Source organism: Gorilla gorilla, chromosome 1, assembly GCF_029281585.2.
Source record: "Gorilla gorilla gorilla isolate KB3781 chromosome 1, NHGRI_mGorGor1-v2.1_pri, whole genome shotgun sequence".
Lineage (NCBI taxonomy): Eukaryota > Metazoa > Chordata > Mammalia > Primates > Hominidae > Gorilla > Gorilla gorilla.
The window spans coordinates 239,125,665-239,152,543 of record NC_073224.2 but is presented as its reverse complement, the minus strand read 5'-3'; the positions used below and the strand labels follow the sequence as shown (position 1 = coordinate 239,152,543).

The 26,879-nt window shown below is 55.8% G+C and overlaps 1 protein-coding gene across 12 annotated transcripts in view; it reads left to right on the top strand.

The window, feature by feature from the left end:
- The window catches only part of PRKCZ (protein kinase C zeta), a 131,338-nt gene that overhangs the window by 50,952 nt on the left and 53,507 nt on the right, over window positions 1-26,879 (top strand). The window contains exon 1 of one of the 12 annotated variants that reach the window (XM_019010038.4): window positions 3,724-3,903. The exons of 8 other annotated variants lie outside the window; for them this stretch is intronic. The gene's annotated coding sequence lies outside the window, so the exon portion shown is untranslated. Of the gene's footprint in view, window positions 1-3,723; window positions 3,904-10,326; window positions 10,346-14,814; window positions 14,834-26,879 lie in introns of those variants that run through there. 3 more of the 12 variants (XM_063703373.1, XM_063703392.1, XM_063703398.1) reach the window with 3 other exon arrangements.

Below are 26,879 nucleotides of genomic sequence, written 5' to 3'. Positions count from 1 at the left end.
AAAAAAAAAAAAAAGGCGTTAAGATGATTCTACTTTGTAGAGGGATCCCAAGGGAGCATCTCCTCTGGGACTGGCCCTGTCCCCCGTCTTGTTTTCCCTCTAAACGACATGTGAGTTCCCAACTCCTGATTTTAGTTCTGACAACTGGAGACTTTATTCCCATACCTTTTTAAAACTTTTTTAAAGGTTTAATTTCAAGGAGATACCATTCCTTTTGTGTATTTGGTTACTAAAGCTGTCTTGCACCTCAAGTGTGATTTAAGAAATCAAACAAAATGCACTGGCCACGTCCTCTCAGTAGGGGGAGGCCAGCGGGCATCTCCCCTCCTCGCCCCTTCTCTGGTGGTCTCACTGATGTCCCCCAGCCCCCAGCCCTCCTTCCTTTCTTTCCCTTGACTTTGTCCTCAGACTCCAGGGACAACCCCTGGTGCGAGACATCCTGTTGCTGATTTACTTGTTCTCTCATTCGTTTCCGTGTTTGTTCCATTTCTTTCATTCATTCATTCATTCATTCATTCATTCATACTCAGCTGTGGAGACCATCAGCCAGTCTGCGTTCGGCCTGTGTCTGCCACTGGCTGCAGGGCCCGGGGCAAAGGTCTTCAAGTGCCCTGGGCTTCAGTTCCCCTTCCTGGAGAACGAGGGTGGGAGAGCGCCTCCCCTGGGGGTTTGTGAAGATGACATGAGCCAGTGCATCCTGGGTCTGGACCGCATCTGATACTTAGCAGGTACGTAGTAGCAGGTACTGAGTGGACACACAGTGCTCCACAGCAAAGATGTGTGGCAGAGGCGTAGTGGATGCGTGATCGAGACGCACAGTAGACACGCAAGGATACACGGCAGAGATACATGGTGGGTATATAATGGATACAGCGGGTGTGGTAGATTTATAACAGATACGTAGCAGATATGTGATAGGAACCAGGCATGCTAATGACAAGTCAGGAATGTCACAGAGGACTGTGTCTTCTGGGGGTCCTGGGGCCTTTTCACGAGGAAGGATTGCAGGTGGGGCTTTGGAAAAATTGTCCAATTTCCATCCCCTGTCTCCTTTCCCCGGTCACCGCTCCCACCCAGTAGCAGGTGGAGAAGGTGACTTCCATACTGGGGGCCAGGATCAGGAGCAGCCACATGCCAGAGCGGGTAGGCAGCCCCTGGTGCCTGCCTGGCCCTGCCCCGACCTCCACACCAGTTCAGCCCTGTGTCCTGCCCAGGATGGATGGGTGGGTAATTTATTCATTCGTTCATTTCCAGGGTCTCGTGTGGGCTTTGTGAGGCCTAGTACACGTTTTTTATTGCGTTTTTTGTTTGTTTGTTTTGTTTTGTTTTGTTTTTGAGACGAAGTCTCGCTCTGCTGCCCAGGCTGGAGTGCAGTGGTGCAATCTTGGCTCACTGCAAGCCCTGTCTCCCAAGTTCACGCCATTCTCCTGCCTCAGCCTCCCGAGTAGCTGGGAGTAGAGGCGCCCACCACCACGTCCCGCTAATTTTTTGTATTTTTAGTAGAGATGGGGTTTCACTGTGTTAGCCAGGATGGTCTCGATCTCCTGACCTCGTGATCTGCCCGCCTTGGCCTCCCAAAGTGCTGGGATTACAGGTGTGAGCCACCGTGCCTGGCCCTCGTTTTTGTTTGTTTTACTTTGTTATGAGTAATGATAGATTTCTAGAAACTTCGTGTATTTTTTTCTCCACTTTATTTCAACTTTGTAGAAAGAGATCTAAAAATGCAAGTCTCCTCCCCCCACCCCCAACTCTCCTGCGTCACGGATTGGTTCAGAACCAGGAGACACAGGGCCCAGAAACCTAGGGGCTGGAGGGGCCTTACCCTTTGGACTCTGACTGTTTTTATATTCTGGCCCCTCCCCGCCGTCTGTCTCTCTCTCAAGAGACAGGGTCTTGCTCTGTCGCCCAGGCTGGAGTACAGTGGTACAATCACGGCTCGCTGCAGCCGGGCTCAAGCAAGCCTCCCACCTCAGCCTCCCAACTAGCTGGGACTTCAGGCGCGCCACCACGCTTGGCTAATTTTTTATTTTTAGTAGAGTTGGCGGTCTTGATTTGTTACCCAGGCTGGTCTCGAATGCCCCAAGTGATTGTCCCACTTCGCCCGCCCAGAGTACTGGGAGCCACCACGCCGGGCTAGACTGTGGGGTTTTTGGGGGGCAAGAATTGTACTCATATCTCTGTTTCCACAGTGGGTCTTACACTGTGGACAAACAGCAGCTGATGTTCTCACCCGGCCTTGTTCTAAGAGGACTCCAGAAAGCAAGTCGTAGCCCCAGTGACTGGGAAAGGCTTCCCCGGGAGATCGGCCGACACAGCTGCCGCAGTCGTAAGGGTTTATTTATCAAGACTGATTTATTTATCAGTTCAAGACACAGTTACACAGAGCGTGGGGTGCAGTGGCCGGTGCTAAGCAGCCAGATGGTTCATCAGCAGCCGGCACGTCCAGTGGCGCGTGTGCCTCGGGAAGGCCTGGGAGGGGGACGCAGGTGCTCCGCAGGGAAAGCTGCCCCCACTCCAGCCCAAAGAAGCCCTCCAAGCTCCGTCAGTCATGCAGTCATGTACTTTTCCTCATCAGCACAAACCCCGCTTCCTTGAAGAGAAGCGTGAGGCTGGGCACAGTGGCGCGTGTCTGTGGGCCTAGCTACGAGGGAGGATCGCTTGAGCCCAGGAGGTCGAGGCTGCAGGGCTGTGATTGCAACACTGCACTCTGGCCTGGGCAACAGAGAAAGAGAGAGAGAGGACTGTCTAGAAGGGAAAACAGGGATAGCAAAGTAGATGGAAGGAAGGGCCTCTGGGGCGGCGGGTGAGTGCTGGCCGCTCCCCTCTCTACATGCTGCTGTGGTCTCTGGGGGCGGCACCTGAGGCAGCAGTGGGAGGAGAGGGGTGAAGGGCAACGCGCCTCCGTTTAAACACCTCCTGGCCTGGACACCAGCTGTTCACTTGTAATCACTGGTCACCCTGAAGAGATGGGATGGACCCCTGCCCAAAATTTGGCTCAGGTGTCCACACAGATGACAGCACCGCACACAGACGGGAGGGAGCTTCCCACCACGTAATGAGGTTTTCTGGGGAGAGCAGGGGAGGGGGGTCTTCCAGGATGGTCCAGAAAGGTCTTGAGCGCGCCTGTAAGGAGACTGTCTCGGTTTCCATGGTGGCTCTGGGGCAAGGCGGGGTGAGCAGGGGCTGGGGCTTGCAGGGTTTGAACTTTCCCCAGGGCCCTCATCCCCTCATTGGGATGTGGGCGGGAGGGGAGCAGGTCGTCTCAAACACCTCCAGCAGTCGAACAGCAAAAATGGGGTCCAGCTCTTGGTTGCGATTTCTTTGGCTGAAGCCTGGACTCCCAGCCCCACGGGCTGAGGGAAGGTTACGGCTGGTGGTTGGATAGACGCCAGTGCTTGCCCCAGAGCTGCAGGGGAAGAAGGTGGCCTGAACCTCAGGGCCTCTGTGTCCAGTTCAGGGGCCAGTACAGCAGCATCGGTCTGCGAGGGGTATGTGTTCTAGAGGTGTGAGGGGACAGACAGGGGAGCCCCAGAGGCATCCAGTGGCTCGAATGGTGGGAAGGGCCCTAAGAGGGGAGGCTAGGAGGGGACAATCCCAGGTGGCAGGGGATGGCTGTGATGGAGCCCTGGGGTGGAGCCCAGGCAGGGAGCATCCAGGGGAAGCCAGTGTGGGTGGGGACTGGGAGGAGAGAGGGAGGCTGGGCCTGCCCTGGCGAGGGGTGGTCAGAACATCGCTCGGTGCCAGACAGGCAGGACGCAGCGGGCTGGCCTGCAGGGCTCACTGCTGCCCCCGGGGCCGAGCACGAAAGGGAGAGTTGGAGGGCGCTTCCTCGCCGGGTGTTGCGGTGTGAGCGGGGACTGGTGAGTGTGTGCTGTCTTCAGAGAGAGAAGAGCAGTTTTCAGGGTGAGTAGCCTTTATTCTTCACACCTGACTACACAGCACCCAGACCTTTTATTCAGGAGGGCACGGCCGGCCTCACCCCGACAGCCACCCCGGCTCGTTGACCTTGATCTGTGGCAGCTCCCCTGTGAGTTCAGACTTCTCAAGGACGCTTGCATAGCCAACATTGTTGAGAAGAGTAACCCCTTATCACAGCACACGTCTGTCGTGCCATGAAGCAATTTCCCATCCCTGTGGCTTTGAAGGCATAAGTCACTGCGTCACGGCCATGCCGTTCCTTCCAAACCTGCTCGTCAGGAGACAGCTCTCGCGCTGTGTACCGGCACTGCAGCCCAGCAGGTGACCCCAGCAGCTGGTCTGTCCCTGCCCGGGGGTGAGGGCCTGCAGGGTGTTTGTAGAGGCAACTCTTGAAAGGCCCTGAGGTTGGGGCTTGGTCATGAGGGTGCCCGGGGCCCATCCAGGAGTAGAAGTAAGTGCACCAGGCATTTGGCCAAGGGCCACGTTAGGCCTTATTTATTTATTTATGTATTTTTGAGACAGTCTCACTCTTTTGCCCAGGCTGGAGTGCAGTGGCGTGATCTCAGCTCACTGCAACCTTCGCCTCCCGGGTTCAAGCGATTCTCTTGCCTCGGCCTCCTGAGTCGCTGGGATTACAGGCACCCGCCACCATGCGCAGCTAATTTTTGTATTTTTAGTAGAGACAGGGTTTCACCATGTTGGCCAGGCTGGTCTCAAACTCCTGACCTCAAGTGGTCCACCCACCTCAGCCTCCCAAAGTGCTGGGATTACAGGCGTGAGCTGCCACTCCTGGCCAGGTCTTTTTTCAAATAAATGTCTAAGCAAAATGAATTTGGGGTGAAGTAGTCACAGAGCTGTCAGGAGGAGCAGGGTGGCTGCGTGCCCCTGGGAGCTGCTGTGGGTGATGACCAGGTGATGCCGGGAAGGTCATTTTCAGACACATAGTTGTCATCGTCGGATGAGAATTATTCTCAGGTCTCGGGTGGGAGGGGCTGCCCACCAGGCCTGGATGAGGCCCCACCCCCCCACACACACATGCTGGGACCACGAGTGGCACCCCCTGAGGATGAGGGGGCTCCTGCGTTTGTGCCCTGTGTGGGAGGCGCCACCTCATTTGCATGTGGCCCTTCCACGTCTCCTGGCCATGCCAGACAGGTCCTCAGGATTGTTGGGAGATGAGGGCCTCGCCCAGGACTTCAATGGGGCGTCCCCCCAGCCCCCTGTGGCTGATGGAGCAGCCTGACATTTTGTGGACACAAAGCCCCCTAGAGCCAGGGAAGGACAGGGCCGGACCCAGAGCCAGGGAAGGGAGGTGGAGCTCTAGCCAAGGCATCCAAACATCAAAAGGCAGAAGTGAGCGGCTTGGTACTTGAAAAGTTTTTGTTAGGAAAAATGCCAAACCGACAGAAGTAGAGAGAATGACATAGTGAGGCCTCATGCACACCCTGCCTGGCTCCTGGCAACCTGCACCCCAGCTGATACCTGTGACTCTCAGCAAGCCCCTCTAGTGGGCGAGGACCTCCACGCATGTCACCAGGCCAGGCGACTCTGAGGAAGCCCCTCTAGTGGGCGAGGACCTCCACACGTGTCGCCAGGCCAGGCGACTCTTCAGCAAGCCCCTCCGGTGGGCGAGGACCTCCACGTGTGTCTCCAGAGGCCAAAGCAGAAGGAAAACGTTAGCACAGGAGTCACTTGACTTCACCAAACGCAGCCAGGATTGCGGTTTCTCCGGCTCGGCTGTCTCAGCTGTTTAAGAGAGTTTGTGCTTTTGAGATCAAAGTTAAAAGAAGGCCTGTGCCTCGCAGGGTCTGCTCTGCCTCCCCCGTGTTTCCTCGGGGTTCTGAGTCCGTGACTGGGGTGTGGAGCACTGGTGCGCAGGTCTCTGTCTCGTGATTCGTGTAACAGTGAGTGCTGCCTGCACCAACAGCCGGCTGCCTTCCGTGGCCATGTGGGCTCCTGTGTGGAGGCCGCCCCTCTCCCTGGCCAAGCAACACTGAGACGGGATTGCGTCCTCCCTCTCCTGAGGCAGGTCCTGCTCCAGACCTGCTTTTTTCCCGCACGTCACGTGTCCTGAGACCCCTCTGTGGATGCGTCCTCTCTCCTTCCACGGCCGCACACACTCCCCTGCCCGGTGGGCTGGGCTGACTGATGCATGTAGGGGCTCTGTCCCATCTTTTTTCAACTGCAGATGGAGCTGCGGTGGGAAGCCGTGTGCAGATACCTCCCATTTTACTTTTGTGCTGGGGCTTTTTTGGGATCAGTTCCTAGAAGTAGGGGACTGGGTGAAAGGCTGATCACCCTCAGACACCGAACCCCTGGAGGAAACACAGGGAGGGAGAATGAGCCCTGCAAGGTGCAGGCCTTCTTTTAACACTGACCTTGGGTTCTTGGGACTGCCGAAATCCCCTCTACCCGGGCTGTGCCTCTCCGGCCCGTGCCTCTCCGGCCCTTCGGCAGTGTCGAGGGAGCCTCCAACACCCAGCAGTGTCCAGGGATTCCCCCCAGGGCAGTGTCGGGAGCCCCCAACACCCCAACAGTGTCCAGGGATTCCCCCCAGGGCAGTGTCGAGGGAGCCCCCAACACCCTGGCAGTGTCCAGGGATTCCTCCCAGGGCAGTGTCGGGAGCCCCCCAACCCCGGCAGTGTCAAGGGAGCCCCCTGGCAGTGTCAAGGGAGCCCCCCAACCCCGGCAGTGTCAAGGGAGCCTGCCTCCGTGGGGTGCTGCCAGCCTTAGGCCTGGGCCAGTCGGGGTGGTTGGACGCCTGTTCTGGGGGTAGAGAAGTCAGGTAGCCCAGGGCCCGCACTCTCAATAGACCTTCAGAGAAAAGGCATCGAGGTAAATGCCGCACTCCAGTCCCCGTGTGATCTCTGGGTGGGGCCATGATCCTCCTGGGCGCTGGTCCAAGCACGTGGTGAGGCCGTCCTCTCCTGCAGAACCCCAGCCTCTTTGCCCTGCCTGCTCACCTATTCTGTCCTCACCTCCTCCAGGAAGCCTGCCTGGCCTTCTCCATGCTGATGGGCGTGGCCCCTTGTCCCTGCAGCCATGCATTGACCTCCGTGGCTCCTGGAGGCCAGGCCACGTACTCATCCCCCCTGGGTGAGAGAGAGGCACAGCCTGGGTGCGTGGGGCCGTGGTGGCTCCGAGGCACCACCGCTGTGTCCTCTCATGAGTGGGTGCCGTCCGGGTCTGTCCTGGGCTGGCTGCGAGGAGGAGGTTGGCCTTGCGCAGCCGTGTGCGTGACAGTGGAGACATCGCCAGCCTCCTGCTTGCACAGCTGACGGCAGACCCTGTCTCTCCAGCCATGTCCCCAGGACTCTTGAGTAGTTGGCCTGGTGGCCATGGGAGAAGCAGGCCCCGAGTCCCCAGGGCTGTGAGCGAGGCTGTCTGATGTGCCCCCTGGTCACCACCCCCTGCCTGTCCGTCTTGCCTGGGCAGATGGAGGTGGATGAACTTTCTGCGGCCGCTGTAACAGTGGCCGCCACTGGGGGGCTTAAAGCAACACGCATTTGTTAGCTCAGCGGTCTGGAGGGTGCGAGTCCAGATGGAGCTCACTGGGCCAAATTTAGTCAAGGCGCCAGCAGGGCGGGTTCTTTCTAGGGGCTCCAGGGAGACCCCGTTTCCCACCTTCTCCAGTGTCTGAAGCCGCCTGCCCCTTGGTGCAGCCCTGAGTCACCCCAGCCTCTGCCTCCGTCTCACGTCACCGCGTCTGACACAGCCGCCCCCCATCCCTCTTGTGAGGACCCCGCAATGACGTGGGCCCACCCAGATCATCCAGGAACATCTCCCCATCCCCACGTCCTTCACTTCATCGTCTGCAAAGTCCCGTATGCCATGGAAGGTGACACAGTCTCGGGTCCCGGGACTTGGATGTGGGGCTGTCTGGGTTTTGCACAGCTGACCATAGGTGCTTCCGAATGCTTGGCGATGGAGGTTTCTGTCCTCTGCTGGAAGGATTCCTGCAGTGAGGGCAGCAGAGGGCACCCAGATGGAAGCACTGCCGGACGCGCAGGGGCGATGGTCGGGGGGCGCCTGGGAGCCACCTTCCCTTGTCTCTGGGGGGTGACCCTTGACGTTGGTGGCCTCAGTTTTCTCACCTGTAAAGTGGTGCACACGATACCTGCTCCGTCCTCCTCACTGAATTGTCCTGAGATCAGGTGTGGTCGTGAATATTAAACATGCGGATTGCAACCCTAGAGAGAGCTCCATTGGATGGTTCAGCAGATGCAGCCGGGTGTGGGTCCGGCTGTGGGCGGAGGGGGTCACACGGGGCCGAGTGGCTACAGCGACAGTCCATAGGACACGGAGAGTCCCGGCCGTGGTGAGGACACGGGGTTGCGGCAGCTCACGCCCACTGCAGTGTCCGGAAGGCGGTGCTAGGTCCACCCCATTTACGGGGTCGGGCTCTCATTCTCCCCATTTTACAGCCCAGCCTGTGGAGGCAGGTGAGGTCCAGGCCATGGGCCTGTGGGCCGTGCCACGTCGCTCAGATTTTGTGGTGTCGGTGGTGGGAGCCGCCGGGGAAAGCCGTCATCCCGGAGCTGGGCGAGAGAGGGCCAGGGCAGTGGGGTGGACTCCAGAAATGTCCAGTAGCAGAATTGCCAGACCTGGCCATTGGCTGGGGTGTTGAGGGAGACGTCTCCAGGGATGTCCAGTGTCTCCCAGTCTGGGCAAGCGGAGGAGCCGGCCAGCATGGGCCATTTCATCGGGGCCCTCCCTGGGGGCAACCAAGGACCTAAAACCAATGGGTCGCAACCAAGAGGATCCCAGAGGGGAGAAACAGAATGGCCAGGGCTGAATCCGGGGCCCTCCCTGGGGGCAGTCAAGGACCTAAAACCAATGGGTCCCAACCAAGAGGATCCCAGAGGTGAGGAACAGAACGGCCAGGGCTGAATCTGTTTCCAGCGGGGGCCCCAGGCGTGATCAGAGCAGGCGGGACCTTTCTTCCACTCTGCAGCTCCGGCACTGGCTTCCTCCGTTCAGGCTTCATCCCCGGTCAGGGGGCTCCTGGTCCCGTGGCAGCCCCGTGGCTCCTGGGTCGCAGCTTCATGGGGGAAACAGAGACTCCTCTGGTACCAGGGTCCCCTGAGTCTCCGGAGTCCCCCGAGTCCATTGAGTCCACTGGGCCCGAAGGGGGAAACAGACTCCTCTGGTACGAAGGTCCCCCGAGTCCCTGGAGTCCCCTGAGTCCGCTGGGCCCTCGACACCCTTGGGTCACTTGTTCACCCTCACACCATCGCTGGCCCAGGGAATGGGCGTTTGGATCGGCCTCGGTGACTGTGGGCCTCTGCCTAAAACCCTGTGAGTGTGGGTGGGGTGGGCTGGGTCCTGAGAGAGCTGGGAGCAGCGGAGTGAACGGGGCTGGGGTGGGGCTGGTGACAGTGGAGTCCCTGTGGGGGGCAGGGCTGGTGGACAGTAGAGTCCCTGTAGGGGCTGGTGACAGTGGACTCTGTGGGGCCAGGGTGGGGCTGGTGGACGGTGTAGTCCCTGAGAGACCGAGCCGGAAGGTGAGGGACTGGAAGCTTGCACACATCCCTGCGGCCTTCCCCTCGGGTGCGAGGCCTGCCATCCTGAGCTCCCCCACCCTACCCCGTGCCCGCCCTGAGGGCAGGACCCAGGCCAGTTCACACAGCATGGCGAGGTAAGGGCTCAGGGTGGAAGGCAGGAGGAAAGTTGGGCCTGCTGCACCCGTGGGTGTTGCGGCAGGGAAGGCGAGGAGGAGCCGAGGTGGGTGCGGGAGCTGTGGGGCTGGCTGTGCGTGTTGGGCCTAACTCGGGCTGAGCTGAGGTTACTGAGCCCTCAGGATGGTGCTGTGGGAAAAGAAGAGGCAGAGAAGGTGTCTTTGGACCACTTAGGGGACGGGGAGGGAACCCCACGGCAACTGTGAAGGTCTGGGGCACAGCCAGGGAGGGTCCCAGGTTGACAGGGACAGGCGGGGGAGGGGTGCAACATGGAGGCCTGGGGCTGAGCCTCCGAGAAGTGATGGGCAGGATGAGGGGGCCAGAGGGGATCACGCAACAAGGGGTGCACCTTGGTGGTCTGGGTGTCGCCGGAGAAGCTGGTTGTCAGGACTCAAGAGGCGGACAGGGAGGGGCTGGGGTTAGGGAAGAGTGTGTGGCAGGGGGAGGAAGGGAGCCTGGGCCTCTTTCCTGACGGGGGGGACACTGGTTACCGGGTCACCTGGCATTGGGAGCTGTCCCCTGCCTGCTGCGCCCCACCTGCCATTGTTGGAGTTCTCCGGTCTGGGCTGGTCTGGATGAGGAACTGGCGGGGCTGCTGCCGGCCTGGACTCAGGACCCTCACCCTCCAGCCCGAACCCTCGACTCCCCGCCAGCCAGACCCTCTGTCCTGGTGTGGACAGCACCCACATCCTGGCTCCACCCTTGTTTCTTGCCCTTTGACCTACAGCCTCAGGACGTGCAGGAGGGAGGTACGTAGGCACTTGTGGGTCCTGCCTCCTGACCGACCGTCCATCCACCACCAGGCTTCTGGATGTTCACCCATGTGGGAGAGACGGGTGTCGGGGAAGGGACCACAGCTTCCTTTCAGAAGACCCGGGAAGGGCAGTGCCGTGTGCCAGCCTCCCAGTTGGCGCCTTCCCTTCACCTTATTCGTCTTCGAGGCGATGTTTCCTCGGGACAAGTCATTTTCATGAATCTGCTGTAAAACGTCTCCCAAAGTCCAAGTGTTTCCCAAACTGAGTGAAAATCGCTGCAGAATGTGGTTTCCATCAGAGCTTTTCCCCTCTCCTTCCTTCACCTCTGCCTGGGTTACAGGGTGCGGGTTCCAGGAGTCTGCCTAGAAGGCAAAAAACAGGCTTTGCTTAGAATCCCCTAAATTGCTCATAAAACACAGTGTTTGAGGTTTATGTGTAGACATGATCCTTATGTGGGTTAAGCTGAGGCCCCTGCCCCAGTGACACAGAGGCCTCGAACGGCACAGCGCACCTTCTGTCCGAAGCAGCCGGCGAGGCGGCCCGTGAACCTCTGACGTGCTCCATTGCAATGAGGATGAACGAGCCTCAGGCGGAGGGTCAGCCTGGAACCCCTGCCCCGTGAACACCAGCCAGCTTCATGCTGAGGCCCCCTCAGTCCAACCCAGAGCCCCCTGCTGAGGTCCCGGCATGGGGGACTGTGGGGTGCAGCTGCCACGTGGAGTGGAGGTGAATGGGACCCCACACGTTTCCTCCTCCTTCTCTGGATGCCTGTGATCATCACAGTACTCAAAAAAGGAAGAAGAAAAAGGTCCTTGAAACTTGCTGGAGTTGCAGTTCCGTTTTTTTGTTTGTTTGTTTGTTTGGTTTTTTTTTTTTTTGAGACAGAGTCTTGCTCTTGTTGCCCAGGCTGGAGTGCAGTGGCGTGATCTCGGCTCACTGTAACCTCCACCTCCTGGGTTCAAGGGATTTTCCTGCCTCAGCCTCCCAAATAGCTGGGACTACAGGAGCTCGCCACCATGTCTGGCTATTTTTTTTGTATATTTGGTAGAGGCGGGGTTTCACTGTGTTGGCCAGGCTGGTCTCAAACTCCTGACCTCAGGCGATCCGCCTGCCTTGGCCTCCCAAAGTGCTGGGATTACAGGCTTGAGCCACCGCGCCTGGCCCCATTTTCTTTACGTTTGTGACTTACAGTCATCAGCTGAAGGAAAGACAGTGGCTTGGCTAGGGCCTGCCCACTGCTGGCCGAGGCTGGCCGGGTCACCCAGGTGCCTGCCCCTCCTGCTCTGGAGCCGGGCACTGCCTGAGGGCCTGCAGCACCAGTCAGGGCCCCGGGGGATCCCTCCAGGGTCTCAGTTCTGACTAGCGAGTACCTCGATTCATGAGTATGTTTTTTAATGTAAGGTTTTAACATAAAGTTTAAAAAGGCAGCTGCCCCGTTTCCTCCCCACTGGGCCTGCTTTCAGCAGTGATTTGTGGTGACTGTGACGTTCTCTTCGGTGGGCTGCCTGTGGATCGCCAAGTATGTGCTCCTGCTGCTTCTACCTGATGTCTCCCCATCTTGGGCTTTGAGGGGGGCTCATCCGGGGCATTCATATTCTCTGCCCGAGTTCGCTCCTGACCCAGGGCAGGTGGAAGCCAGCAGGTGAGGACCAGGGTGTCAGCCAGAAGCTCGGAAGTGGCACGGAGGCAGCATCCTATAGCCCCTTTGTCAGAGGTGACCAGGGCCTCGAGGGAGCTGGGATGGACTTCTCTTATCCTGACATCCTGGAAGGGGGTGCAGCCTGCCGGTCTGTGTCCCAGTTGAGTTGGCAACATTTTTTGTCTTTTTTCATGATGCACGAAGTAGTGGTATCTCTGAGAGCCAATGGCAGCTTAGCTGCAGTGGAGAATGCTGGGGGGTGGGTGAGAGTTGGGGCACAGAGGACTCATGGGGCAGAGGCTGTGGTCCAGTCCTTGTGGGGGTGACTCCAGGGATGGCAGGTGGGTGGTGTGGCCAAGGAGGAGGGAGGTCAAGGCACTGGTGTTGGGGCAGGGAGAAGGGACCACAGTGCCCATGCGTTTGAGGGAGGGGGAGATGATGGTGTGGGAGTGTAGAGAGGGCGGGGGCCCAGCCCACAGCATCCATGCCCTGGGGATTGGGTGCCACCGGTCAAGGGCTCCGTGGGGCTGGCTCTGGGGGAGGGAGAGCGGGCGCCATGTTGTGCGTGTGGTGCGTGTGGCGCGTGGGTGAGGGTATGGCCGGGTGCGTTAAGTTTGTGGAAGTGTTCGGAATGCTCAGGAGATAAAAACAGCAGAGGGCTGCGCCCCCCCACCCTCCCACCCCAGCTTTTCTCGAGGAGGATGCTCCGTCGTGGCCTGGGAGGACGTGGAAGGAGGGACCCCGGATGCAGGGCAGGTTCGTCTTGTGTGTTGAGAACGTGCTCTCCAGGGATCTGTGTTAATACAGGTAGCCCAAGCACAGTGTCCAGTGAGGGAAGGAACATTTGAAACAGAAGAGATGACTTATTTTGTTGGACAAAAAAGGAATATGGTGGACATTAATTCTTTCTTAGAAGAGGTTTTATTTGAAACAAGTCAAAAATAATCAAACGGCAGGTTGACTTTGGAGTTCAGCTCATGAAAGTTAAGCTTACAGAGCAAATAAAATAAGCTGAAGAAAAAGATAAGATGACTGGGCGCAGTGGCTCACGCCTGTAATCCCAGCACTTTGGGAGGCCGAGGCGGGTAGATCACGAAGTCAGGAGTTTGAGACCATCCTGGCTAACACGGTGAAATCCAGTCTCTACTAAAAATACAAAAATTAGCTGGGTGTGGTGGTGGACACCTGTAGTCCCAGCTGGTCGGGAGGCTGAGGCAGGAGAATCGCTTGAACCCGGGAGGTGGAGGTGGCAGTGAGCCGAGATTGTGCCACTGCACTCCAACCTGGTGACAGAGCGAGACTCCGTCTCAAAAAAAAAAAGAAAAAGAAAAAGCTAAGATGCAGCAGGTGGAGCCGCCTGCTGTTGGGTTTCAGCTTTTCTTCATGGAAAGAATGTTACAGTCTGGGTGCCTCCATTCTCTGATTTCTTTTTCTTTCTTGACTTTTTAAAATTGAAACAAAACTCCCTAAAACATGAAATCTGAAGTGTTCAACTCCACGAGTTTTTACAAAGCAAACTGCACCGCATCACATAGCTGATCGGTGTGTAGCTTGTCCTCTGGATGCGGGGCCACCCCCACACCCCAAGGTGACCCCAGGCGTAACCTACCCATCCCCGGCCTTGGTGCCTGCAGATAGTTTTGCTTGTTTCGAGCTTTTGTCTTGGGATCCGGGGCCATCCACCCTGGGTGTGGCCGCTCAGTCGGGCCCCTGTGTGGGGCTTTCCCGTGGTGTGGGGTGCGGTTCTGCCGTGTCCGTCCCCACTGCGGGGCTGCTCTGCTGGCTGAATTCTCCACGTCTTGTGTATCCACCCTCATCTTGCGAGGCACCAGGGTCCCGGCTTTTGGCCACAGACATCCGAGCGCCTTCTGTTGCCCGTGGCGCATCCTTCATGTGGGCACACCCAGGAGTGGAGTTTCCGGGAAAGAGACGTTTCCCTCGCGTGGCCGCACCAGGTCGCACTCTGCACTGTGTTTCTGCCTCCAGTTATGTGGGGTTTTCTGCACCCACAGCCACTCTGGTGCCAGCTGGGTGTCCTGTGTTTCCATTCAGCTCTGACATCAATTACCTGACGTTAGTGCAGACCCCGCAGATGAAGGGCTCATTCCCACAAGCCTGCCCCTACTTGAGAGCCAGCTGCAAGTGCCAGGTGACAACCTGGATTCTGACCAACTGGCTGTGAATCGGGGGTGTCCGTGACCCCTTCCTGAGGCTCGGGTGGGCTAGAATAGCTCCCGGAACTCAGGAAAACACTTTGCTTAGTGTACCTGTTTGTTAGAAAGGACAGCCACACGGAGGAGCTGCACGGGCGGCTGAGGTATGAGGGGTGCAGAGCTTCCGTGCCCTCTCCAGGCACGCCACCCTCCAGCACCTTGGTATATTCACCAACTCGGACACTCTCCAGACCATGTCATTGAGGGCTTTTTGTGGAGGCTTCATGACAGGCACGGTTGATTCAACAGCCAGCCACTGCTGATTACCTCAGTCTCTCCTGTCTCCTCTCTGGACCGTGGGCTGTGGGACGGAAAGTTCCAACCCGCTAGGCATTCCTTGGTCCTGCTGAAGACCAGCCGCATCCTGGAGCTGTCGGGGCTCCCGGCTCCCCGTCATCTCATTAGCATGCAAAAAGACACTCTTACCAAACTCCAGGATTCCTAGGGTCAGAGGGGCTACGCGCCTTGAAACGGAGACAAAGGCTGAATCTGTGTTGATGGCACAGTCACTCTGGGTCGTGTGGGAATTCCCGATGCACCTCCTTCCAGCACATGGACTGTCAGAGCCCTGCGTTGTCGCCAGCACAGCAGATCTGAAAGGCACTAGGCTGTGGCCTCGTGACGGCTGAGGTGAGCTGCTTCTCCGAGGCTCCTGGGTTATTGGGGACCCTCCTTTTAAAGGTGCCTGTTCCAGTCCTTTGCCCCATTTCAAAATTGGGCTGTCGAAGAACAATGTCATTGGGGGTCCCGTCTTTTTTGTTGGTTCCTGGGGGCTGTGTGTGTTTAGAGACAAGTGCTTTGATTTGTGTTGCAAACAGCTTCTGTCACTCCGCGGCTCGCCTTCCACTCCATGGATGGTGTCTTCTGATGAACAGAAAGTAAAAGCTTACTTTATAATTAGGGCTTTTGCGTCCTGGCTGTGTGTGGGGCCTCTTTCTGGACTGATCTGTCCCCTTTGTTTTTTGCCCCCATGTCGTACTGTTCTGATTTCTTCTGCTTTATAATCACCATTGGTAACTTGTGTTATGAGTCTCCCCGATTTGGGGTTTTTAGTTTTCAAGGTTATCTTGGTTGTTGGCTTTTTACATTTCCATACACATGGGCTTGTTAATAAGCCATTTACAGTTGGCTTATTTATTTTCAAAAGCTCCATAAGACATTTGGATTGCATTTGGATTTATTGATCAGTATGGGAGATTAGCATCTTTACAATACTGAGGTTTCCAATCCGTGAACATATCTTTAGGCCTTTGATTGGGGATTTTTGGCAGGGGAGTTGCCGGGGGCGGACAGGACCTCACTCTTGCCCAGGCTGGAGTGCACTGGCGTGATCATGGCTCACTGCAGCCTTGACCTCCTGGGCTCAAGCAATCCTCCCACCTCAGCCTCCCAAGTAGCTGGGACTACAGGTGTGCACCACCATGCCCAGCTATTTTGGCATTTTTTTGTAGAGACAGGGTCTCCCTATGTTGCCCAGGGTGGTCTTGAACTCCTGGGCTCAAGTGGTCCTTCTGCCTCAGCCTCCTAAGGTGCTGGGATTACAGGTACAAGCCACTGCACCCGGCCTTAAATTCTTTCAATAATATTTTGTGGTCTTGTGTGTAGCGGCCATCCACATTTTTTGTTCAAATGATTCCCTGGTATTTCAATGCTTATGCTGTTTTAAGCCGTATTACTTTTACAGTTTTTTTTTTAATCTTTTTGTTTATAGCAATGTGTAAAGAAGTGTGATTAACTCATTTGTCTTGGCCTCTCCTGGTCCCCGTAGTTTGTCTGTGGTTGCTCCGGAATCTCTCTGTGCGCTGCCATTTTGTCAGTGACCGGCTGTTTGTTTCTACCTTTCCTTCAGCTGTTGCCTTGTTACCCTGGCACTGTTGATCCTTCCAAAACAGTATGGGACAGAAGTGGTGACAGCCACATCCTCTCGTGCCTGATTTCAGGGAAAAGCTTTAAGAATTCCACCATTAAGGGTGCTGTTTGCGGAAATACTGTTTTTCTTTTGTAAATCCCCACCAACAAATTAAAGAGGTTCTATTTTATTCCTAGTTGAAAGTTGTTAATATGAATGGTGTTGAATTTTTTCAGATGCTTTTTTTCCTTCATCTGTTGACGTGACAGAACTTTTCTCCTTTATTCTGTCCATACGATGAATTCTATGGATTGGCTCTTAATGGTAGACCGATGGCATTCCTGTAGTGCGCCTCGTTTGGTCGTGATGCCTTCGCCTTTTTATATTTTGCTTGATTCAGTTTGCTATTATTTTGTTTGTTGTTTTTGCAACTGTATTTATGAGAGAGATTAGCCTATTATTTCCTTTTTTTTTTTTTTTTTTTTTTGGAGTCTCACTCTGTCACCCAGGCTGGAGTGGAGTTCAGTGGCCCGATCTGGGCTCACTGCAACCTCCGCCTCCTTGGTTCAAGCGATTCTCCTGCTTGAGCCTCCTGAGTAGTTGGGATTACAGGTGTGTGCCACCACGCCCGGTTAATTTTTATATTTTTAGTAGAGACAGGGTTTCACCATGTTGGCCAAGCTGGTCTTGAACCCCTGACCTTAGGTGATCCACCCGCCTTGGCCTCCCAAAGTGCTGGGATTACAGGTGTGAGCCACCATGCCTGGCCATATCTTCCTTTTGATTGATGCTTTTATCATCATGAAATGTTTTTGTTTTTGTTTTTTTTTTGAAACGGAGTGTCGCTCTGTCCCCCAGGCTGGAGTGCAGTGGCACTATCTCCACTCACTGCAAGCTCTGCCTCCTGGGTTCACGCCATTCTCCTGCCTCAGCCTCCTGAGTAGCTGGGACTACAGGCGCCCGCCACCATGCCTAGCTAATTTTTTGTATTTTTAGTAGAGATGAGGTTTCACCGTGTTAGCCAGGATGGTCTTGATCTCCTGACCTCCTGATCCGCCTGCTTCGGCCTCCCAAAGTGCTGGGATTCCAGGCGTGAGCCACTGTGCCCGGCCAAATGTTGCTCTTTAGATGAAAAGTATTGTTGTCATTAGCATCTGATCTGTATGATGTTAGTGTGACCACACCAGCTCTGTGTGTGTGTGTGTGTGTGTGTGATGAGGGGAGGGAGGGAAGGGGACTTAATGTTTATATGCTCTATTTTTTCATCCTTTCACTTTCTTTTCTGTATATTTTGGAAATGACTCTTAAAAGCAGAAGTTAGTTATTTTTAATCCAGTCTGAAAATGGCTGTGTTTTAAATGAAAGATTTAGTCCATTTACATTTAATGTCATTCTGATGTGTTACATTGTAGCTCTGTCATCTTGCTGTTGGTCCTTATTTGTCCGGTCTGTTCTTTGTTTTGTCCCTCTTTCTTGCCTTCTTTTGGTTTAATCAGATGTTTTTATTCCACTTTCCTCTCTTTTATTATTACAGCTTTGTTAAGTAATACTTCTCTTAATGTTATTTTAATGGCTACCTTAGAAATTATGAGTCACATCCTTGGAACGTAGCTTAAACTACTTTTACCATTTTCTTCAAAACCTTATAACAGTTTAATTCTTATTCTTTCCTTTTTTTTTTTTTTTTTTTTGAGATGGAGTTTCACTCTTGTTGCCCAGGCTAGAGTGCAAGGGTGCGATTTTGGCTCACTGCAACCTCCACCTCCCAGGTTCAAGTGATTCTGCTGCCTCAGCCTCCTGAGTAGCTGGGATTACAGGTGCCCACCACCATGCCCAACTATTTTTTGTATTTTTAGTAGAGGCAGGGTTTCACCATATTGGCCAGGCTGGTATTGAATTCCTGGCCTCAAGTGATCTGTCTGCCTTGGCCTCCCAAAATGCTGGAATTAAGGCATGAGCCACTGTGCCTGGCCTAATTATTCTTCTTTCCTTATTGTTAGTTTGTGCTATTATTTTATCAGTCTTTGTGCTGTTATTATCATGCCTGTAAATTCTACGTGTATTTCAGACCCACAAACCAAGTGTTGTCTTAGACAGTGGTCCTTCAGATTTACCCCCAGATTACCCTTCTAGTCTTCCTGCAGGACGGCGCTTACATGGAGACCATCTTCCTTCTGCCTGAAGTAGTCCCTTTAGTATTCCTTTCAGCACAGACTTGTAATTAATTCTTTTTATTTCTTTTCTTTTCTTTTTTTTTTGAGATGGATTTTCACTCTTGTTGCCCAGGTTGGAGTGCAGTGGCGTGATTTTGGCTCACTGCAGCCTCTACCTCCTGGGTTCAAGCGATTATCCTGGCTCAGCCTCCTGAGTAGCTGGGATTGCAGGTGTGCGCCACCACGCCCAGTTGTTTTTTGTTTGTGTGGGAAATGTCTTTGGCATTCTTTCTGGAGGGTGTTCTCTACTCTGTGTGGAGTTCTAGGCAGGTAGGGGGTTTCCCCCAACACGTTTTTGTGTTGGCTTGGGGTGTTTGTCATTTCTGTGGTGAGGGCGCCTTCCAGCCTCACTGCTACCCCTGGAAGGCAACATCTCTTTTCTCTGACTCCTGTTAAAAGTGTCTTCGTCACAACAGCAGCCTTGTGAAGGACAGAGGAATCGAGAATTTCTCCTAATTGAGATTGGTAGAGCTTCTTGAATCAGGGACATGATAGCTTTTGTCTCTTTTGGAAAATATCAGCCCTTGACTTTTCGTTTTTTTTTTTTTTTTTTTTTTTTTTGAGATGGAGTCTCACTCTTGTTGCCCAGGCTGGAGTGCAATGGCGCGATCTCGACTCACTGCAATCTCCACCTCCCCGGTTCAAGTGATTCTCCTGCCTCAGCCTCCCGAGTAGCTGGGACTACAGGCACTTGCCACCATGACCGGCTAATTTTTTTTGCATTTATAGGAGAGACAGGGTTTCACCATATTGACCAGGCTGGTCCGGAACTCCTGATCATACATCCACCTCGGCCTCCCAAAGTGCTGGGATTACAGGTGTGAGCCACCGTGCCCGGCCAGCCCTTGGCTTTTCAAATAGCATCCTGTTCTCTCTCCCCTGGGACCCCCACACTTCACACCTGTGTGTCTAATGTGCGCTTTCTTCTGGGTTTCTTCTGCCTTGGTTTTTTCCCGCTTTGTGCTTCAGTGTGGATTTTTTCTACTGTTATCTCTTATTTCACCCAATCTACTCTTAAATCTACCCTTTAAATTAGTAATTTCAGTCACTTCCTTTTTTACTTTTAGAATTTCCATTTGATTCTTTTTTTTTTTTTTTTGCCCAGGATGGCAATGGCACGCTCTCGGCTCACCGCAACCTCCGCCTCCCAGGTTCAAGCAATATTCCTGCCTCAGCCTCCCAAGCAGCTGGGATTACAGGGTCACACTACCACGCCCCACTAATTTTTATGTTTTTATTAGAGACGGGGTTTTGCCACGTTGGCCAGGCTGGTCTCGAACTCCTGACCTTGGGTGATCCGCTTGCCTCAGCCTCCCAAAGTGTTGGGATTACAGGCGTGAGCCACTGCGCCTGGCATCGTAGTTCTCTCTTCTGGGGTGGGAATGTCTATTCTGTGTCCTTCTCACGTGCAAAATACCGTCATTACATCCCAATGGCCCCAGAACCCTTAACTCCTCCCAGTGTGGCGGGGGCAGTCTCGTCTGAACAAGGCATGGGGGAGCCCGGAGGCCCATTCCTCCTGAGGTCAAGTTCCTCCCTGGCTGTGGGCCAGCATAAGCGAACAAGGTGTGTACTTCCGGAATGCTATGGACTGAGTGTGTGTCTCCCCAGAATCCATATGTTGAAGCCCTAACCCCCCCAGTGTGATGGTGTTTGGAGACGAAGCCTTTGACAGGTAGTTAGAGTCGTGGCGGTAGTTAGTTAGAGTCATGGCGGTAGTTAGTTAGGGTCATGGTGGTAGTTAGGATCATGGTGGTACTTAAGGTCACGGTGGTAGTTAGGGTCACGGTGGTAGTTAGGGTCACCGTGGTGGTTAGGGTCACGGCGGTGGTTAGGGTCACGGCGGTGGTTAGGGTCACGGCGGTGGTTAGGGTCACGGCAGTGGTTAGGGTCACGGCTGTAGTTAGGGTCACGGCTGTAGTTAGGGTCACGGCGGTAGGGTCACGGCGGTGGTTAGGGTCACGGCGGTGGTAGGGTCACAGTGGTGGTTAGGGTCACGGCTATAGTTAGGGTCACGGCGGTAGGGTCACGGCGATAGCGTCATGATGGTAGGGTCACGGCGGTGGTTAGGGTCACGGCTGTAGTTAGGGTCACGGCGGTAGGGTCACGGCGGTAGTTAGGGTCACGGCTATAGTTGGGGTCACAGTGGTAGTTAGGGTCACGGTGGTAGTTACTTAGGGTCATGGTGGTAGTTAGGGTCACGGTGGTAGTTAGGGTTGTGGTGGTAGTTAGGGTCATGGTGGTAGTTAGGGTCATGGTGGTAGTTAGGGTCACGGTGGTAGTTAGGGTCATGGTGGTAGGGTCATGGTGGTAGTTAGAGTCACAGGGTAGAACCCTTGTGGTGGGATTCGTGCCCTTTAGAGGATGAGAGGATGAGACACAAGAGAGGTTGTGCTGCGCCTGTGCTCTCTGCTCCACATGAGAACATGGTGAGCATGCGGCCGCCAGCAAGCAAGGAGAGACCCCGCCCTGCAGGTGCCGTCATCCTCACTCCAGCCTCGGAAACATGAGAAAGTCAATGCCTGTCACTTAAGCCGCCCAGTCTGTGGTATTTTGCTGTGGTGGCTGAGCCGACGGAGACAGTTCCATAGGTCTTGATTGTCCTGGTGGCCCTGAACCCCAGTTTTTGTCTCCAGTGAGATGCCCGGCCCAGCTTTCTGTGTGGCCTCCGAAGGGTCAGCAGACGCCGTGCATGTGCAGGGCTTGGGTGGCGCATCTCTCTGGCACCACCTTCTCTTCTGACGCACTTGTCTGGTCTCTGATCCCTCCAACGCGGTTTTTGCTTATTTTCCAGCTTTCGTCGATTGTTCGTGGGAGGAGGGTTAGACTCCTCGCGTGGCGTCCCTGGCCACATCCTCAGCGCCGCGTCCCCTCGCAGCTCAGTTCCTGGTTCTGAGTTATTCTGACTCAGCCGCACGTCCTCCCAGGGGCCTTGACAGCCTGGCTCTGTGCCGGGCGCTGGGCAATCTCTGCCTCCAGCCTGGGCCTTTGGGTCTGTTTGAGGGTGGGGGACACGGAGCTCAGCAGTGAGGAACTCGGAGCAGCTTCTTGTTGTTGGTGTTGATGTGTTTTGTTTGTTTTAGTGAATCCAGAAAAAAAAATTTCTTACATAGAAAGGAGCGGTATTTGGTATGAATTTATTTGCAACTGACTGCTTGGAAGTTGGCGTACATCTTTCCACGGAAACTATGAAAATACTGGTCAGCCTCTCAGTCATTTCATAAAATCTTGATTTTGTATTACAACAAATTAGGATATTTTCAGTAGAACTGATTGTAAGGCCAGACTGTTGGAATGTAATTCCTTCCCAAACATCTCTCAGGGGCACTTTCCTGAACGGCTGCTGACAGCAGCATTTGAGGACGGTGGGGCGGAGGACATCCTGGGGGCGTGGCTTCTTGGGAACTGGAGGCTTTGGCCCTTGTCCCACCCCTGCTCCCCTGAGGAGGGAGGCGTGGGGCCCTGGGCTGGCTGCAAGACGTGGAGTGACTGTGGGTCCCCGTGGCCCCTGACATGCTCCCAGGGAACCCAAGAAAAGACTGAGACCCTGTGGTGCCTCCCGCTTTCCATCCGCATTCCATGGCAGGTGAGTCCAATTATTCGAAGGAGGCTGGAGTGTGGGTGGAGGGCAGTGCCAGGTTTCCCAATCAGATTTGCTCAGGGTCCCTCCAGCAGTCCATGCCGCAGAGGCTGTCCCTTGGGGGACCACGCATCCCAGTCACGGCCTCCTCACGTCCATGCGGGGATTTGCACCCTGGAAGGAGCTGCCCGGCTGCCTCTCGCCAGCATGCAGCACTTCCCTTCCTTTCCATGGAGCACGGTTCCTGTCCCGGGGGTCCATATTGGCCACTGTGGGAGAGAGTCGGGCAGCTGAATTCCTGCAGGTGGGAATGCCAGGGCCCGAGGATGTTGCCCCTGTCCTGAAGGCTGTCGCCCGATCGCTCTATCCAAGGCTGCCCTGGGGCAGCGTCACCTGGGGGTCCTGCGGGGGCTTCTCAGCACAGCATCCAGCACCCCCACCTAGTGTGTTCCCGTCGCGTCTCCTCCCTCCGCCTGCACCAGGCACCAGAGACCCGGATGCCAAGGCCTGTCAGCTTCCTCAATGGGAAACTTTTCTTCAGTGAACAAAGCTCTGTTTTATAGACTTTTTAAATTTTCAGCTCAAAAACCAAAGTCTGCCAGCGTTGGTGGCCTTGGAGGGCTGGTCTGCTGCCCTGGGCTGCAGGGGCTGCCCGGCTGGGGTTGTGGTCGGGGCAGGTGCCGCCCACAGGTTGTTTGGCTGCAGGTGATGGGCAGGTCCCCCATCACGTGTCCAGAGGTGGGTGCTGCTGGTGGGTAATCCAGCTCATTACCTGTCTCCCTCCAGCCGCCCTGGGCTGGGGACCCTGCCCTGCCGACCCTGCCATGCCCACCCCACTCCAGCCTGATTGCGTGTCTCAGTCACATGACCGCCCTGGGCCTGTGATGTCACTGGGAAATGCCCTCGTTTGATTGGCTTAGACCCCAGATGAACAAGCCAAAGGTCTTGGGGCATCAGAGCCACCCATGAGGGCAGCTGGATGCAGCGGCCACAGCCTGCGGTTGGGGAATGGCATTGCGCAGCTCCACCACGAGGGGACCTGAGGCTTGGACTGCGAGACTGGCCCAGGCTCGCCACTTGCCCCTCACCCGGGGTCGCCTTCCCGAGGGCCGCGGACACCTGAGCAGTCCCCATGCCACTGCATTGTGGCAGGGACACGGCCGCCCATCCCTCCTGGGTCCCTTATCCACCTGCCTGTCCCTTTGTGTCACTGACACCGTGATACCCATTGTGCTGCGCCGTGTGGCCCGGTGCCCACAGGGCCGGGTTCTGCCTGTTCCTGGGGGTCCGTGTGTCCCACGTGCCTGGACGTGAGAGGACGGAAGTCGGCAGAGCTTGGCTCCCTGTTCGCCCGACTCGCGCCTCGGCTGTGCCTCTTCTGTCTCTCGAGCTCTTCTGTGCCGTGTGGTTGCACTGAGCAGCTGTGGGGAAGGGGGAGGTGGTTGCGTCAGTGGGAGCCTGGGCTGTAGCTGCCAGTCCCCAAAACAGACCCTGTGCCCCGGACAACCATCTGCTTCCCGCCACAGTGGTGCCCACAACCTTTTCCAAGTCGTCTTCTGTGACTTTAGTGTCATTCTTCAGTCACCTTTAAAAGCATAAGATGTTTTCAATCACATTTTCAGCTGGGAAATAGATCTGTGGTTAGAAACGGGAAGTTTGAGTTGCAGGCTTGCGATCCGGGCAGGTCCCTCAGATGGAGGGGCTGCACCTCCACTGCCCCCCACCGCTGCCCCTGCCCCGTGGCCACCCCAGATCCTCAGACGCCCCTCCCTGTGCCTTCTCACCCTCTGGTCCTGGCTGGGCCCGTCCCACCCCACATCCCGCCTCCCACTGCCCTCAGCCTCTGGAACGGTGCCTGCATGGCTGGCACTATCCAGCGCAGAAGGAACGAAGGACTTCTGTTCAGACAGCTCTGCTGGGAGCGTTCTGGCCTGAAATGCAGTGGGAGCTCTGGTGCAGGTGTAGCCGAGGCTCAGGGGCTCCACACCAGGCAAACAGGCGAACGGCGTCTCCTGCGGCTCTTGGTGGCTTTTTAGGACTCTGCGTTCGTGTTCTCCATTGTGCCTGGCAGCCCCTGGCCAGGGTGGCCCAGTGCCCACTATAGAGGGTGCAGGTCAGTTTGTGGACCAACGGCCAACCAGGCTGAGTCAGGTGAGGTGGGGAGCCCCACCCCAAACCCCAAACTCCAGTGTCTGGGCCACGGGCAGCCCTGGGACACCTTAGCTCTGGACACGAATTTGCGGTCATTGCTGTTCTTGTGTCTCTATTTGCCTAGGACATGCTGGCAGCTAACTGGGTGCTGGGGAAGCCTGGAGAGGAAGCCAGGTGGCCCCAGGCTCCTGGAGCTCAGAATCTAGTGGAAATCGCTGCCCAGGGAAGAAGCTCCGGAGTCTAGAGGTGGCAGCGCCCATTTTACCTGCACCCTCAGTAACAGCTGCACCCCGGCTTCTGGGGACCTCTGGGCCCAAGGGCACCTCACTGTCTCCTTGTCCTCCTGGTCACTGACCTGGGCCACCATAGAAGGCACCTGGCTATCTGCATGTGGCTTGACCACTGCCTTGCACCCATCCGGGCCCCGCAGGGCCGTCCTGTGGCACTGCTTTGGGCTGTGCTGGTCACCCCGTGTAGCGGGGCCATGTCCAGTGAACAGGGGAGGCCTCAAGTGCCCCCTGACCTGCTGCCAGGGACTCGGCCCCTCTCTCACCGCCCCCACGCCCAAGGGCTGTCGCCTGTCCCAGCCTGCTGCTCCGAGTTTAGTGTTTTAAAACGTGTTTTCTACGTCTTGTCAGAGTGCTCAAGGCGCGAGATTGCCATGGAAACTGAGCTCCTTAGAATTCCTGTGGCCGTCCTAATTATAGAATCTCAAAGACACGCACAGAGCTCCTTGAGGTTGTCGGAGTTAAGGCTGAAAGAGGAGGAGCGGCCCCTGTGATCGCCACAATTTTGTTCCCTGCTTGCTTCAGCAGAGCCTGGCACCCAGGGAGGTGGCAGGATGGGTCCCCGATGGGCACATGACATCGAGCCAACTCTGACTCCGAAGCCTGACCCGCGTGGCTGCACCATCCCGTGTGCGCCGTCCACTGCGGGAGACCCCAGGCTGTGTCCACACGTACCCCTGGAAGGATCTCCTGCTAACCTGGGCTTGACTTTGAGACCCTGTTCTACAGAGGTGGCCGGGGGACTCGCGGTGCCAGGCCCACAGCCTCCTCGCTGGTAGCATCTGGGGGCCGGGGGCCGTTTCCAGAGCACACGCCCCAGAAGGGCTCCCTTCTCCGTTTCACAGCGCTGACTGTCGCTTAGGTCAGAAATAGGCCCGTCGCTTTCCAAGCAGAAACCCAAACACTGAAAATTCAACTGTGACTTTTGAGGGGTGGGGACCACCAGGTCCCCCCAACATCCCCGCCCGCGGGCCCAGAAAGGCAGAGTGGCTGCCGGCCCGCGTGTCCAGGCCCCTTGCACTGAGGGAACCTTCTAGTCAATTGCCTGAAGTTCGAAGGTTTGGGGGGTTTTCGTGGTTGCTTTTGTTTGTTTTGGCAGTTGCAGAATCCCCCGAAAAGGTGGGAATGTGGATTTTTCAAGGAAGGTGCTCCTTTGATTCAGAAGCTAAGGAGGCCCTAAGTGCAGTCTCACCTTGAGAAAAATATCAGGCCGGTCCTAGCGGAGGGGCGTCCTGCAGACACCCAGCCTGCACTCAGAACTGTCACGGTCAGAAAGCACGGTCAGAAAGTCTGAGAAAGTCACGGTGCAGCAGGGCCCGAGAGGCAAGACGGCGACACGTGGGCTCCTGGACGAGGCAGGATGGTGACACGTGGGCTCCAGGACAGGACCCTGGGGCGGACGCAGACAGTGGGTGAAAACCAAGGAAAGGTCTGAATATCGCTTAAGGTAGCCATGGATCCTGGCTCATTAATTGTAACAGTGTAGCAGGTGGGTGGAAGATGAGAGCCCTGGGGAGCCAGGCAGGGGGGGTCTCTGGGAACTCTCCAATTTAAAGCTGTTCTTAAAAATAGTCTATTAAAAAAGACAGTTGAGGGCGGCCCTGCCTACAGCTGGAGTTGAGGTTCTGGGTAGCACCAGGCTTCCTCTCAGCCTCCATAGGTGAGTAGGGACCAGGCAGGGCCTTGGCCACAGGGAGGCTTCTGGTTACCAGGTTCTCCACAGCCTTTGCAGTTTCCCTGTGAATCTGAAATTACCCCCAAATAAAAAGGGTGGTTTTTTTTGTTTGTTTGTTTTGTTTTGTTTTTGAGACAGGGTCTGGCTCTGTTGCTCAGGCTAGAATACAGTGGTGTGATCTCTGCTCAGTGCAGCCTCCACCTGCCAGGCTCAGGTGATCCTCCCACCTCAGCCTCCCGAGTAGCTGGGACTACAGGTGCACGCCACCACACTCGGCTCATTTTTTGTATTTTTTTTATAGAGACAGGGTCTCACCATGTTGCCCAGGCTGGATTCAAATTCCTGGGCTCAAGTGATCCACCTGCCTCGACCTACCGAGGTAGTGGGATTACAAGCATGAGCCGCCACGCCTGGCCAAAAGGTGTATTTGTTAAGTACAGGCTGCCCTGCTGTCCGTTATCCCTTATAACTCACCTGGTCCCTGCTTTCCAGCTGGGGACTGGCATGGACCCCATGGGGCTTCCCCCATTTCACTGAGGCAAGACCCAGATGCTGGGGGTATTGGGTGTCCTGCCCAACCAGGGTCCCCAGGGCCAGGGGCTCCTGGCGTGCCTTCCCGTGGGACTCCGCATGGGGGGCTGGGAGGGCGAGGAAAATGGGAAACACGATGCCTGCCCAGAACTCCCACCTCGGAGACCCTGTGCCAGGGTTTTCCAGAGAGACCAAACCAATAGGGTGTGTGTATAGAAAGATCTATTGTAAGGAACTGGCTTGTTCATAGAGACTCATGAAGCCCAAAATCTACAGGGGGCCCAGCAGGCTGGAGACCTAGGAGGAGCCACGGCCGCAGCACTGCTGCTCAGGGAGCTCAGCCTTTGCTCTGTGGAGGCCTTTTTCTGCTTGGGTGAGGCCCACCTGCAT